Genomic DNA, 15,531 nt, shown 5'->3' with positions numbered 1-15,531 from the left:
TCATCCTTAATCTCCAGAATTTTCAACCATGTTGAACAAAATGGATATCTCAAAATTTTGATTGGATGTGTTTGGGGAAAAGGTGGGCGTGAATCACTTTCGATCTTTAAAAATGGCACTAGCCCTTTGAATTTCCAATCGAATGAGCCCTTTTTGAAGTTTCTATGACAAAGCTTTCTATAAAAAGCTTATATGCCCCCAGGGTATAACTTACAACCCTTGCCCTGAGGGCTTTGGGGGAGTGTCCTCCTCAAAAACATTATTTCTATCTGGTAATCAACTACGTAGATTAAAAAGGCTGTCTCGAAATTTTGATTGAATATGTCTGGGGAAATGGTGGGCGTGGAAGGGGTTTTCGTTGCCTTTCAATAACTTTTGACCCTTAGAAATGGCACTAGAGCTCTCGATTTCCAATCTAATGAACCCCTTTTGAAGTTTTTACGACGATCTCTTCCAAATAAAGTGCCTCTGGGGAAAAAAAAAGTAAAACATTGGAGCCGTATTACCTTTGCTATAGTCAACACTATAGCGTTGCCTCTGATATCAAAAACCCAAGCAGTTTTATGCCTTTTTTCTCATGGATCCTTTAGGACTCCCTACAAATTAAATTCGTCAAGAATTATGTTAAAATCTATCTTTAATGCATCAGATTTTTAATTTTTGATTGTTATTTACGTATCTCATACAGTTGGTTCTTGATATCGGAAGAATTCTTGTTGCCACCTGATCTCCTGAAGTTTCAATTTGACCCGACAACAGTGTATTCGTAGCCTGAAAATAACAAAAATGAAAACATCAATAAGACAAATTTGACTGTTTAAAAGGCAGGTGTTTGAAGTTTTTTTTTTTTAGAATCCAGTGTTTTTAATTAGGAGGGAATATACCCAAGTTTTTGAATTCAGAAAGGTTCATGCGAATCAGTAATAGCTGATAGGTCAAAGACAGTGAAAATGAAATCTGATTGTTTTAATTGCTGAAGTACAAACTTACACCGCCATTTATAACTTAAAGGACTATGTTTAATGGATAAATCAATTTTTAACGAAAAATACCGCCGGGTGCAGTTATAGAGTTTTTGGTAGTAATGGGTTCCAATTAAAAAAACAAATTATTTTTATTTATTGTTCCCATTAATTATTTAAAAATTAATTAAAATTGATTGTTTTGTTAAAATTATTAATTAATTGATAATTTTGATTAATTAATAATTAAATAATTAATTAATAATTATAATAATAAATAAATAATTATTAATTAAATAATATTATTAATTAAAATTAATTATTCCAATTAAAATAGAAGTGGGTTCCAATTAAAAAAACATAATTATTTTTATTTATTATTCCAATTATTTAGTGGCAAATTATTTAAAATTGACTATTTTATTCAACTTATTAATTAATTAATAATTAAATAATTAATTAGTGATTATTAATTAATTAATATTATTAATAAAAATTAATTATTCCAATTAAAAATGGAAGCGGGTTCAAATTAAAAAGAACAACAAAAACATGGGTTAAAAACTAACAAAATAAGCTAAAACCATATTACCCTGGAAAGAGGGTAATATTTCCTATGAGTGTGTAGTTGTAGTTATTTTTGGAATCCAACATACTGTGAATGTTTTAATATTTACAGAGGAAAGCATTGTCAAACTAATAGTTTTTGCTTATTTTCACGTTTGAATTTAGAAACGCTGACATAATTTAATACTGCGTTCTTGACTTTATACGGTTGAAACAAAAAAAGAAAAATATTAAAAAATCGTTTTTGTTTCCGGCATGAATGATCCTAAGAGGGTTTCAAGAGGAAAAAAATGTTTTTATTTTGATGTCACTGCCTGGAACCTTAAGTACTTTCTGAGGAGATTATGAATCTGTAATGATCTTTTAAGTCTATGAATATTCGACGTCAGTAGTGACCCCTCAGAGTTTTCAAAGTCACAGATAGGGAAAATAACACAGGGAAATTAACAAATGTTTGTTGGATATGTTTGTTATGTTATGTTGATGTGATTTGATGTTATGACGGTTATGTTGTTTGATGGTTATATTATGTCAATGTTTTTTGATGGTTATGTTGGTTATGTGATTTGATGGTTATGTTATGTTGTTTCTTAGTTATGTTGTTTTTTGGTTATGTTGTTTGATGTTTTTTTATGGTTATCTTGGTTATGTTATGTTATGTTGATGTTTGTTGGTTGTTGGTTATGAGTGTTGGTTATGTTGTTTGATGGTTATGTTATGTTGATGTTGTTTCTTGGTTATGTTGTTTTTTGGTTATGTTGTTTGATGTTTGTTGATGTTTTTTTGGTTATCTTGGCTATGCTGTGTTATGTTGATGTTATGTTACTGTTGGTTATGTTATGTTTATGTTGTTTCATAGTTATGTTGTTTCTTGGTTATTTTATGTTATATTGATGTTGTTTGTTTGTTATGTTATGTTGATGGTTATGTTGTTTGATGTTATGTTGATGTTACGTTGTTATGTTATGTTGATGTTATGTTATTGTTGTTATGTTGTGTTGTTTGATGGTTATGTTGTTTCTTGGTTATGTTATGTTTGATGGTTATGTTTATGTTATGGTATGTTGTTATGTTATGTTGATGTTGTTTCATGGTTATGTTGTTTCTTGGTTATGTTATGTTTGTTGGATATTTTTTCGATGTTTTTTTTTGTTTTTTTATGTTTGTTATGTTTCCAGTACATATTTAAAATAAATGATGTTTCTAGACAAAAACATGCCTCCTATAAATGTCCAAACATATCCCCCAGCTAGCAAGACTCCCCCACAATGCCTTTTCTAGACACAGCCCTAGCTAGCAAAACCCCCCTGCGATGCTTTTCTAGGCAAAATTCCTAGGTGTCTGAAATCCCCCACGATGCCTTTCTAGACATAACCCCCAGCTAGCAAAACTCCCCCACGTTGTTTCTAGACAAAATTTACAGGTGGCTGAAATCCTCTACGATATTTTTCCAGACATGCCCCCAGCTAGCAAAACTCCCCACGTTGTTACTAGACTAAAGTCACAGGTGGCTGAAATCCCCTATGATATTTTTCCAGACACATCCCCAGCTAGCAAAACTCCCCAGCTGGTTATGTTATGTTGATGTTGTTTCATGGTTATATTGTTTCTTCGTTATGTTATGTATGTTGATTATTTTGTTTGATGTTTCTTTGTTTTGTTGATGTTTGTTATTTTTGCAGGACATATTTAAAATAAATTATTTTTCGAGACAAAAACATGCCTCCTATACATGTCCAAACATATCCCCCAGCTAGCAAGACTCTCCCGCAATGCCTTTTGTAGACACACCACCAGCAAGCAAAACCCCCCTGTAATGCTTTTCTAGGCAAAATACCAAGATGGCTGAAATCACCCACGATTTATTATAAAGGGGATATTAATAAAGGGGAAATGCATGTCTTACTAGTGCTAAAGACTAAATCTTAAAAAAACACAGATAATGTCAATGAAAACAAATTAACAAGCAATAAAACATAAAAAGACAGGTAAAAAACACGGTAAAAAATAAAAGATGAAAATGTCATATTATCATATACGCAAAAAAGAACCATTTATAATACAAAACTGGGGCTTCTAGTCTGCAACCCCTGAAGGTAGGGGATGGAGGAGTGATAATACCTGGAATTTAGGACATATTAATAGCATTTGAGGAAATACCCCTTTTTAATTAAGATAAATATACAGATATTTCACATTATCCTAACAATAAGTTTTAGCTCTCACCTACAAGCATTCATCTTCAGAGGATGCACTAACAATCGATGTAGTGTTTAGGCGTTATTTTAGTTTTAAAATGATAAGGAATAACATACCAAATTTAAGAAAAGACGAAGGGAGAGGACTCCAGGGGAGGGGAACCGTTTTCTCCGTCACCAGCTCAATACTGTTTTATTTTTTTATCGTTACGCAGAGCGCTAATTTTCAAGCGTATATTTACTGTTATCTTGCATCCCTCACTAAGGTACCAACCAGTTCCCTGGTCGCCTCCAAGGAAGTGTCAAGCTCCCCCCCCCCGAGTGGTTTCTCTTCGCCCAGGGTATATTTTTATCAAAACATCAAAACACACAAAGGAGGGGAAATTCTATTTCGAGGAATTTTTGTTACCATCCACCCCGTGCGCTGTGGGGGAGTTTGGTCTGAGTTAACTCCTTTCTGGGGATAAATGTCAGAGCATCTCTAACGTCAGAACATCCCTTGCGAGAAGTGTAGATGTCCAAACCGGTAAAAAAGTATGCTTATGGTCCAGAGCGGAATAGCGCAACGACAATGTTTTCACACTAGCACCAGCTCTACATACGACAACCCCCTGTTTGAAAACAGAGAAGCCCCCCTTTTTTTCTTTACTAGTGTTAGATACTTTAAGAATTTCAACTCACAATTTGACACTATAACTACTCAAAGACATCCCCTCTCATCACCCCATCTCACCAAAACACTTTTCAGATATTTCTCGCTAAAAATTTTATTTTCAAGTCATTCATTCGGGTTTTCGCAAGTGATTCAGCCCGAAGTACAGCACTATAACTACTCTAAGAGACCCCTCTGCCATCACCACTCCCCCCCCCCCCCCAAATCATTTTCAGACATTTGTTGTTAAAAAATTATATTTCAAGTCATTCATATGGGTGTTCGCAAGCAATTCAGCCTACAGTACCACACAGTAACTACTCTATGACACCCCTCTCATCGTCCCATCTCCCCAAAATGCTTTTCAGACATTTTAGTTTCAACTCATTCATTCGGGTTTTCGCAAGCAATTCAACCCAGAGTACAGCACCAAAACTACTCTAAGACACCCCTCCGTCATCACCCCATCTCCCCCAAAACACTTTTCAGATATTTCTTGTTAAAAATTTTATGTCAAGTCATTCATTCGGATCTTCGCAAGCAATTCATACCACATAGTATTTAAAACACTTCTCGAGCTGTCTTTGTTTTAATAATGACTTTACAGCTTGACAGCTATATCTAAACTTTGTCATTGATTTCTATGACTTGGTCTGGAGTTCTAAGGTTGACCCCATCATCTAGATAAGTATCGACTCTGAATATAAAGCTCCTTATACAGAAGCTCTTTAGCACTGATAATAGTACCATGATCAAAAAAACTTATAGTTTTTCCGATAATCAGATCAATTTTCGCACCATCAAGCATAGATATCGTGAGAAAGTTCAGTAACGGAGTTAAAACAATCTTCCTATTTTGATCGGTCATTGCGCAATCTAATTATCATAGCCAGGGACAGTCGAGTATTCCAATCAAAAAATATATGTAGTAGGTCAATAAAATATGTAGGTCAAATAATATAATCCAAATTAAAGGTGAACTATTTTCAAGTCCAAATCTGATTATGAAATTAATTCAATAAAAACCAGTGGGAATCACAAATGTCTTACTGTATTAACAGTTTTACTGTATGAATGAGATTATATCCAAAAAGAGGTGTTTGCAGTATGAACTCTCAATGTAGACTTATGTGATTTAATGGTTATGTTATGTTGTTTCTTAGTTATGTTGTTTCTTGGTTATGTTTTTTTATGGTTATCTTGGTTATGTTATGTTATTTTGATGTTTGTTGGTTATGAGGGTTCGTTATGTTGTTTGATGGTTATGTTATGTTGATGTTGTATCTTGGTTATGTTGTTTCATGTTTGTTGACGTTTTTTTATGGTTATCTTGGTTATCTTATGTTATGTTGATGTTATGTTATTGTTGGTTATGTTATGTTGATGTTGTTTCATGGTTATGTTGTTTTTTGGTTATGTTATGTTATGTTGATGTTGTTTGTTGGTTATGTTATGTTGATCTTTATTCGGTTTGATGTTATTTTGATGTTACTTCTAAGAGAAGCCTTTTGCTTCTAAAAAAATTTGGTATCTTTGACAGAAAACTTGTTACATCTAACAGATAACTTGTTATCACTGATGAAAAATTGTTACTTATATGAGAAATTTGCTACCTTTGACGAAAAACTTGGCGCTATTAGAAGAAATTTGATACTTCTATGAGAAATTCGAGCATGTTACGTAAACGTTTGTTAGTATTAATGGAAAAAGTTGATACTTCGAAGAGAAATTTGTTATTGTTAAGAAAAACTTTCTACTTCGACAGAAAACCTGCTATCATAAGCAAAAAAAAATTTTTACTTCTGAGAAAAATATGGTATGTATGCCAGAAAACTTGTTACTTCTAACAGATAACGTGTTATCACTGATGAAAAATTGTTACTTCTATGAAAAAGTTGCTACCTTTGGAAAACTTGGCGCTATTATAAGAAATTTGTTACTTCTATGAGAAAATTTAAGCGTGTTAATTAAAAGTTTTAAGGTTAAGTGTTAAGGAAAACTTGCTACTTCTGACAGAAAAGATATTATCACAAATGAAAAAATTGTTACTTCTAAGAAAAATTTGTTATCTTTACTTTACAACTTGCTAGTTCTAGCAGAAATAGTGTTATCAGTGACGAAAAACAGTTACTTTTAAGACAGAATTTGTTATCTTCGACGGATAAGTTGGAAAAATATTATTTCTAAGAAAAAAATGAGTGTGTTAAATAAAAGTGTGTAAGTCTTAAGGTAAAAAGTTGATACTTCGAAGGGAAAATTTGTTAGTGTTATGGAAAACCTGATACTTCTGCCAGAAAACTTGTTATCATAACGAAAAATTGTTACTTCTAACAAAAATTGTGTATGTTTGACAGATAGTTTGTTACTTCTAGCGAATAAGATGTCATCATAACAAAAAATTGTTACTTCCAAGAAAAAAATTTGGTATCTTTGACAGAAAAATTCCTAGTTCATACAGAAAACGTGTTATCACTGATGAAAAGTGTTACTTCTAAGAGAAATTTGTGTGTTTAAGTAAAAGTTTGTTAGTATTAAGGAAAAATAGTTGATACTTCGAAGAGAAAATCTGTGGAAAACTTGCTACTTCTGTCAGAAAAGTTGTTATCATGATAAAAAAAATGTTACTTCTAAGAAAAATTTGGTATATTTGACAGAAAACTTGCTAGTTCGAACAGAAAACGTGTTATCACTGATGAAAAATATTAATTATAAGATTAATTTGGGATTGTTAAGTAAAAGTATTTTAGTATTAAGGAAGAATGCTGTTACATCGAAGAGACAATTTGTTAGTGGTAAGGAAAACTTGCTACTTCTGACAGAAAACGTGTTATCATAGCAAAAGAATTATTCCTTCTAAGAAAAGATTCGTATGTTTGACAGAATGTTTGTTACTTCTAACAGATAAGTTGTCACCATAATGAAATAATGGTACTTCTAAGAAAGTGTCTGTGGGTGTTTGTTTGTTTCAAATGTTAGAAGACTCTTACACTGATGATCACTTGTGTCACAGTGGTAGCAGGACGTGATTATTGCCTATTGTCAAGAAACATTAAACCCAAGAATTTTTGGTGTTCGAGGAAACAAAAATCATATTCTCTAACGTTCTTACAAAGCAACAAGTGAGAAACGAGTGTGTCTTATCGCTATGAAATATCGCTATGAATCGCTATGAAATACCAGAAAGGCGGTGTATTCCAGGGAAAATCATATGGTACTTATCTAGATAATGGGGTCAACCCTAGAACTCCGGATCAAGTCATAGAAATCAATGACAAAGTGTAGATATCGCTGTCAAGCTGTAAAATCATTATCAAAACAAAGAATGCTTGAGAAGTGTTTTATATACTCTGTTTTGTGAATTGCTTGCGAAGACCCAAAAAAATAACTTGAAATACAATTTTTAACAAAAAATGTCTGAAAAGTGTTTTGGGCAAGATGGGGTGATGACAGAGGAGTGTCTTGGAGTTGTTATAATGCTGTACTATCGGCTGAATTGCTTGCGAAAACCCGAATGAATGAGTTGAAAATAAAATGTCTGGAAGGTGTTTTGGAGATATGGGGCTATGAGGGGGTTGTCATAGAGTAGTAACAGTATGGTACTGTAGGCTGAATTGCTTGCAAAAATCCGAATGAATAACTTGAAAATAAAATTTTTAGCGAGAAATGTCTGAAAAGTGTTTTGGGGAGTTGGGGTGATGAGTGGGGCTGTTTTAGAGTAGTTATAGTGTAAAATTGTGGGGTTGAATGCTAAAATTATCTAACATTAGTAAAGAAAAAGAAGGGGGCTTCTCTTTTTTAAAGGGGGGGGGGGGGTTGTGTCTTCCGGAGAGCTGGTGCTATTGTGAAGACAGTGTCGTAGCACTATTTCGCTCTGGACCATAAATATACTTTTTTACCGGTTTGGAAATCTACTATTCTCGCACAAGGATGCTCTGACGTTAGAGGGTTGCTGTAGAAACTCAGCGATAATTTCCCTATTATTACTACCTTTTAATTATCTCGACCGAGACCGTTTTTTAGCCTCTTTTATCACCTTGCCGAAGCCCGGATTCTGTCCTAGGAATGAGTAGACATAGAGAAAACTCCCCCACTGCTCGTAAGATGGCCGGATTCTATCCCCCAAAAGAGTAAACTCAGACCAAACTCCACCACAGCGCACGGGGTGGATGGTAACAAGAATTTCTCGAAATAGAATTTCCCCTCCTTTGCGTGTTTTAATACTTTGGTAAAAATGTACCCTGGGCTAAGAGAAACCGCTCAGGGGGGGGGGGTACTGGATACTTCCTCGGAGGTGATCAGGGAACTGGTCGGTACCTTAGTGGAGGGACACAGGATAACCATAAATGTACGCTTAAAAATTAGCGCTTTGTGTAACGATAAAAAAATAAAACAGTGTTGAGCTGGTGAAGGAGAAAACGGTTCTCCTTCCCTGGAGTCCTTTCCTTTCGTCTTTCCTTAAATTTGGCATGCTATTATTTATCATTTTAAAGCTGCAATAACGCCTAAAAACTACATCGATTGTTAATGCATCCTCTGAAGATGAGTGCTAGTAGGTGCGAGCTGGAACCTATTTTTAGGATAATGTGAAATATCCATATATTTATCTTAGTGAAAAAGGGGTATCTCCTTAGGGGTGTTCCCATTTGAGCGCTTTCCCATTTGAGCGCCACGGAATTTTGTTCCATTTGAGCGCCACGGAATTTTGTTCCCATTTGAGCACCACGGAGTACCATTTGAGCGCCAAACCCAAAATTGTGATTTTGCGGTGGATGAAGCGTGGTTTGCTGCCACATTGACCTGTACAAATATTTATTGCCACGAAGACAACGAACAAAACTGAGGATTTTATTGGGTCAATGGTTGTGAAATAACTCTGTACTGAGAGTTAAGAAGCTAAACGTTTGTTAAGCTTGTGAAGAATATAAGTGAAGATTTTACGCACGTTCATAGGGTAAGAACTGATTGCCGCTGAAGAAGGCTTGCTCGTCAAGTCGAAATATTCGGCTCTTTTTTTAGAGTTATTTCACAACGATCGTTTAGAAATGGAACGAAATCACCCAAAAATCGTGCCAAAAACGGATAATTCAAATTAATATATTGGTAAAAATACAAACAAAAACTGCTAATATCACACATCCGGCAAAATGTTATGTGCGACACCCAAGAGAAGCTCGTCTGCTGTTCGAGTTCCAGCCCTGTACTCCGTCGACAGCTTTTCGAGTCGTTCGTTCAGCCTTGCATACGTCTTGTTCGTCCGATGGATGACATGACCCGAAGGTGCCGTCCATATACCAATCCGGGCGTCGTTCAAGCAGACTTAACGACTCGTCGGTTGCAAAGCAAATCGCAGCGTTATTTTGAAGCTGAAAGAGGAGGAATCTCTGGTTTGCAGACGTCTCACTGAAAGCCTGGGGCAAGGGCGTCGGTACGGATATAGTATCAGCGGGCAGTGGTGGTATCAGCTTGTTTCGTGATCTGTACATGGACGACTTCACGTGCTTATAGGGTAACTGAGGCAAAGCACTCAGCCCACTGGCAGCAGCACTTGCGACCTGGCCGTCGTAGATAGCGGGAATCGGACGAGTAGTACGGGCTGACTCGCTTCGAAGGTCTGACCGGAATTTGTACTGCTGGGTCTGCAGAGGATCAGCGCTGTGGTCGTGCGTACCAACTGAAACTGGTGAGCCGTCGCTGGAATCAGTGTGTAACCGCCCGAGACATCCCTTCTTCATGCATCTCCAGCTCTTCTTTCTTCCTCCAGAAATCGGCTTATCGAATCTGTAGACGAAACCGTCGTGTTCTAGCAGTTGTTTATTCTTGGAGCTCTTCATTGTCAAACTGACTTATTAATACTAACCAGAAATATTGTTCCTGGCATCATTAAATACTTGTTATAAGAGGGTAAAAAAATATGCTCCCACACTAAATCCTATTGCATTTTGTGGGTAAACGGTTGTGCAATCGCTTACGCAATTAGGTCACCTGACCTAATTATCTGGCGCTCAAATGGGACACAACTGAACTAATTAAAATACGGCGCGCAAATAGGAAATTCCCATTTGCGCGCCATGGCGCTCAAATGGGAAAGCGCTCAAATGGGATACTCTGTCCCATTTGTGTCCCATTTGAGCGCCAGATAATTAGGTCAGGTGACCTAATTGCGTAAGCGATTGCACAACCGTTTACCCACAAAATGCAATAGGATTTAGTGTGGGAGCATATTTTTTTACCCTCTTATAACAAGTATTTAATGATGCCAGGAACAATATTTCTGGTTAGTATTAATAAGTCAGTTTGACAATGAAGAGCTCCAAGAATAAACAACTGCTAGAACACGACGGTTTCGTCTACAGATTCGATAAGCCGATTTCTGGAGGAAGAAAGAAGAGCTGGAGATGCATGAAGAAGGGATGTCTCGGGCGGTTACACACTGATTCCAGCGACGGCTCACCAGTTTCAGTTGGTACGCACGACCACAGCGCTGATCCTCTGCAGACCCAGCAGTACAAATTCCGGTCAGACCTTCGAAGCGAGTCAGCCCGTACTACTCGTCCGATTCCCGCTATCTACGACGGCCAGGTCGCAAGTGCTGCTGCCAGTGGGCTGAGTGCTTTGCCTCAGTTACCCTATAAGCACGTGAAGTCGTCCATGTACAGATCACGAAACAAGCTGATACCACCACTGCCCGCTGATACTATATCCGTACCGACGCCCTTGCCCCAGGCTTTCAGTGAGACGTCTGCAAACCAGAGATTCCTCCTCTTTCAGCTTCAAAATAACGCTGCGATTTGCTTTGCAACCGACGAGTCGTTAAGTCTGCTTGAACGAAGCCCGGAATGGTATATGGACGGCACCTTCGGGTCATGTCATCCATCGGACGAACAAGAAGTATGCAAGGCTGAACGAACGACTCGAAAAGCTGTCGACGGAGTACAGGGCTGGAACTCGAACAGCAGACGAGCTTCTCTTGGGTGTCGCACATAACATTTCGCCGGATGTGTGATATTAGCAGTTTTTGTTTGTATTTTTACCAATATATTAATTTGAATTATCCGTTTTTGGCACGATTTTTGGGTGATTTCGTTCCATTTCTAAACGATCGTTGTGAAATAACTCTAAAAAAAGAGCCGAATATTTCGACTTGACGAGCAAGCCTTCTTCAGCGGCAATCAGTTCTTACCCTATGAACGTGCGTAAAATCTTCACTTATATTCTTCACAAGCTTAACAAACGTTTAGCTTCTTAACTCTCAGTACAGAGTTATTTCACAACCATTGACCCAATAAAATCCTCAGTTTTGTTCGTTGTCTTCGTGGCAATAAATATTTGTACAGGTCAATGTGGCAGCAAACCACGCTTCATCCACCGCAAAATCACAATTTTGGGTTTGGCGCTCAAATGGTACTCCGTGGTGCTCAAATGGGAACAAAATTCCGTGGCGCTCAAATGGAACAAAATTCCGTGGCGCTCAAATGGGAAAGCGCTCAAATGGGAACACCCCTAAGGAAATACCCCTTTTTCATTAAGATAATTTTATGGGTATTTTATATTATCATGAAGATATGTTTCAACTCGCACCTAGTAGCATTCTTATTCAGAGGATACATTGATAATAGATGTAGTTTTTAGGCGTTGTTGTAGATGTAAAAGGATAAAGTATAACCTGCCAAATTTAAGGAAAGACGAAGGGAGAGGACTCCAGGGAAGGAGAACCGTTTTCTCCTTCACCAGCTCAACACTGTTTTATTTTTTTATCGTTACACAAAGCGCTAATTTTTAAGCGTACATTTATGGTTATCCTGTGTCCCTCCACTAAGGTACCGACCTGTTCCCTGATCACCTCCGAGGAAGTGTCCAGTCCCCCCCCCTGAGCGGTTTCTCTTAGCCCAGGGTACATTTTTAACAAAGTATTAAAACACGCAAAGGAGGGGAAATTCTATTTCGAGAAATTCTTGTTACAATCTACCCCGTGCGCTGTGGGGGAGTTTGGTCTGAGTTTAATCTTTTTGGGGGATAGAATCTGGCCATCTTACGAGCAGTGGGGGAGTTTTCTCTATGTCTACTCATTCCTAGGACAGAATCCGGGCTTCGGCAAGGTGATAAAAGAGGCTAAAAAACGGTCTCGGTCGAGATAATTAAAAGGTAGTAATAATAGGGAAATTATCGCTGAGTTTCTACAGCAACCCTCTAACGTCAGAGCATCCTTGTGCGAGAATAGTAGATTTCCAAACCGGTAAAAAAGTATATTTATGGTCCAGAGCGAAATAGTGCTACGACCCTGTCTTCACAATAGCACCAGCTCTCCGGACGACACAACCCCCCCCCCCCTTTAAAAAAGAGAAGCCCCCTTCTTTTTCTTTACTAATGTTAGATAATTTTAGCATTCAACCCCACAAATTTACACAATAACTACTCTAAAACAGCCCCACTCATCACCCCATCACCCCAAAACACTTTTCAGACATTTCTCGCTAAAAATTTTATTTTAAAGTTATTCATTCGGATTTTTGCAAGCAATTCAGCCTACAGTACCATACTGTTACTACTCTATGACAACCCCCTCATAGCCCCATATCTCCAAAACACCTTCCAGACATTTTATTTTCAACTCATTCATAACATCGTAGAGGATTTCAGCCACCTGTAAATTTTGTCTAGAAACAACGTGGGGGAGTTTTGCTAGCTGGGGGTTATGTCTAGAAAGGCATCGTGGGGGATTTCAGCAACCTGGGAATTTTGCCTAGAAAAGCATCGCAGGGGGGTTTTGCTAGCTAGGGCTGTGTCTAGAAAAGGCATTGTGGGGGAGTCTTGCTAGCTGGGGGATAGTTTTGGATATGTATAGGAGGCATGTTTTTCTCTAGAAAAATCATTTATTTCAAATATCGCCTGCAAACACAACATACATCAACAAAACAAAGAAATATCAAACAACATAACCAACATGCATAACATAACTAAGAAACAACTTAACCATGAAACAACATCAACATAACATAACCAACAAACAACACCACCATAATCAACTTAACCATCAAACATAACATAACCAAGAAACAACATAACCATCAAACAACAATAAAATAACATCAACATAGCATAACAACATAACATAACATCAAAATCACATCAAAACACATAACCATCAACATAACATAACCAAAAAACAACATCAACATAACATAACATAACCAAAAAACAACATAACCATGAAACAACATCAACATAACATAACCAACAATAACATAACATCAACATAACATAAGATAAGCAAGATAACCATAAAAAAACGTCAACAAACATCAAACAACATAACCAACAAACAACATCAACATAACATAACCACAAACAACATAACAAACATCATAACCAACAAACATCAAAATAACATAACATAACCAAGATAACCATAAAAAAACATAACCAAGAAACAACATAACTAAGAAAAAACATAACATAACCATCAAATCATATAAGTCTACATTGAGAGTTCATACTGCAAACACCTCTTTTTAGATATAATCTCATTCATACAGTAAAACTGTTAATACAGTAAGACACTTATGATTCCCTATGGTTGTTATTGAATTAATTTCATAAGCAGATTTGGACTTGAAAATAGTTCACCTTTAATTTGGATTATATTATTTGACCTACATATTTTATTGACCTACTGCATATATTTTTGATTGGAATACTCCACTGTCCCTGGCTATGATAATTAGATTGCGCAATGACCGATCAAAATATGAAGATTGTTTTAAATCCGTTACTGAACTTTCTCACGATATCTATGCTTGATGGTGCGAAAATTGATCTGATTATCGGAAAAACTATAAGTTTTTTTGATCATGGTACTATTATCAGTGCTAAATAGCTTCTGTATAAGGAGCTGAATATTCAGAGTCGATGTGTGAAACTTGCAAAGGATGAAGATAATGTATTTGACATTTTGAAACAGTTAAATCAGGCGACAAAGGATAATTTGCCGGTTCCCAATTTTGTTATATTCTCGAATGAAAGATCTTAAGCCGAACTGGCCAGCCATGACAAAAACCAACAAAGAGAAAAATCTAAAAAAAACAAAACAAACGAGACTGTGGCCAGTGGAGAGAAAAGAAAACAACAAATGCAAAACAATGCGGATATTTCGCCTGTATCCAAACAAGGCGTCTTCAGCACGAAAGAAACACAAGAAGAACAGGATAAAAAAAAAACAAGATAAAACTAAAAACCAATAAAACCACCACCAAAAAAAAAAAAAAAAATCTCCCCTTGCTTCTGGGGTAGGTTCATGGATGATGTGGTGTGCGTTTGGAAACATGGATTCAATTCAATTCAAACTTTTTATTTCCTCCGAATACGAAGAGTAAAAGAGAAATAAATAAAAATAATAACCGCTAATCAACAGGCCATAAAATTATCTTAAACTATATAACAACAAATACGCAAAGACCTATTTTTTAAGCATTTAAATAGTTTTGATAATAATATTAAATTTACAGTTGAGTTTGAAGATAATAATAAATTACATTTTCTGGATATTTTATTAATTAAAAGGGATCTCCATTTACTATTCTCGATTTATAAAAAACCAAAGCACACTGATAGGTATTTAAATTTTAATTCTTGCCACCCTATGTCGGTGAAAAGGGGGTTTGTAATTTCACTAGTGGATAGAGCCTTTAGAATTTGTTCCCAGGAATTTCTGGATTCGGAATGGTTATACTTGAGGGATATTTTGTTTTGTAATAGTTATACAATTAAGTTCATTGACAAAATAATTAAAAATAGACGGGTTAAACATGATAGTAGGGTTATTGGGGTTTCTCAGTCTTTAGATTTAGTTGTATCAAAAAGTTTTATTTCATTACCATATGTACCTGGTTTGGGTGAGAAACTTTTACGGGTTTTACGTAAATTTGGTATTGATACATGTTTCCAATCGTTGAGGCCAATGGGTAGTTTTTTTTAGTTCTGGTAAGGATTTAACTCGGGGAAATTTAGTAAGTGTGGTGTATAAAATTCCGTGTTCTTGTGGGAAGTTCTATATTGGTAGGACTCACCAACAATTTGTTGAAAGGTTTATTGAACACCGAAACTCAATAGAAAAAACCCTACAATTAAGCAAGCTTCCAGAAACTTTCGTTTCAGA

The 15,531-nt window shown here is 36.3% G+C and overlaps 1 protein-coding gene across 1 annotated transcript in view; it reads left to right on the top strand.

Moving 5' to 3' along the window:
• LOC148941222 (neuroligin-1-like) overlaps positions 1 to 15,531 on the top strand; it is a 421,037-nt gene that overhangs the window by 55,458 nt on the left and 350,048 nt on the right. The gene's annotated exons all lie outside the window — the stretch shown is intronic.

The sequence above is a fragment of the Artemia sp. Qi Xiang Cuo genome, chromosome 18, assembly GCF_049724085.1.
Source record: "Artemia sp. Qi Xiang Cuo chromosome 18, ASM4972408v1, whole genome shotgun sequence".
Classification (NCBI taxonomy): Eukaryota; Metazoa; Arthropoda; class Branchiopoda; order Anostraca; family Artemiidae; genus Artemia; species Artemia sp. Qi Xiang Cuo.
The sequence above is the reverse complement of the archived record's forward strand: the minus strand, read 5'-3'. Positions and strand labels throughout refer to the sequence as shown.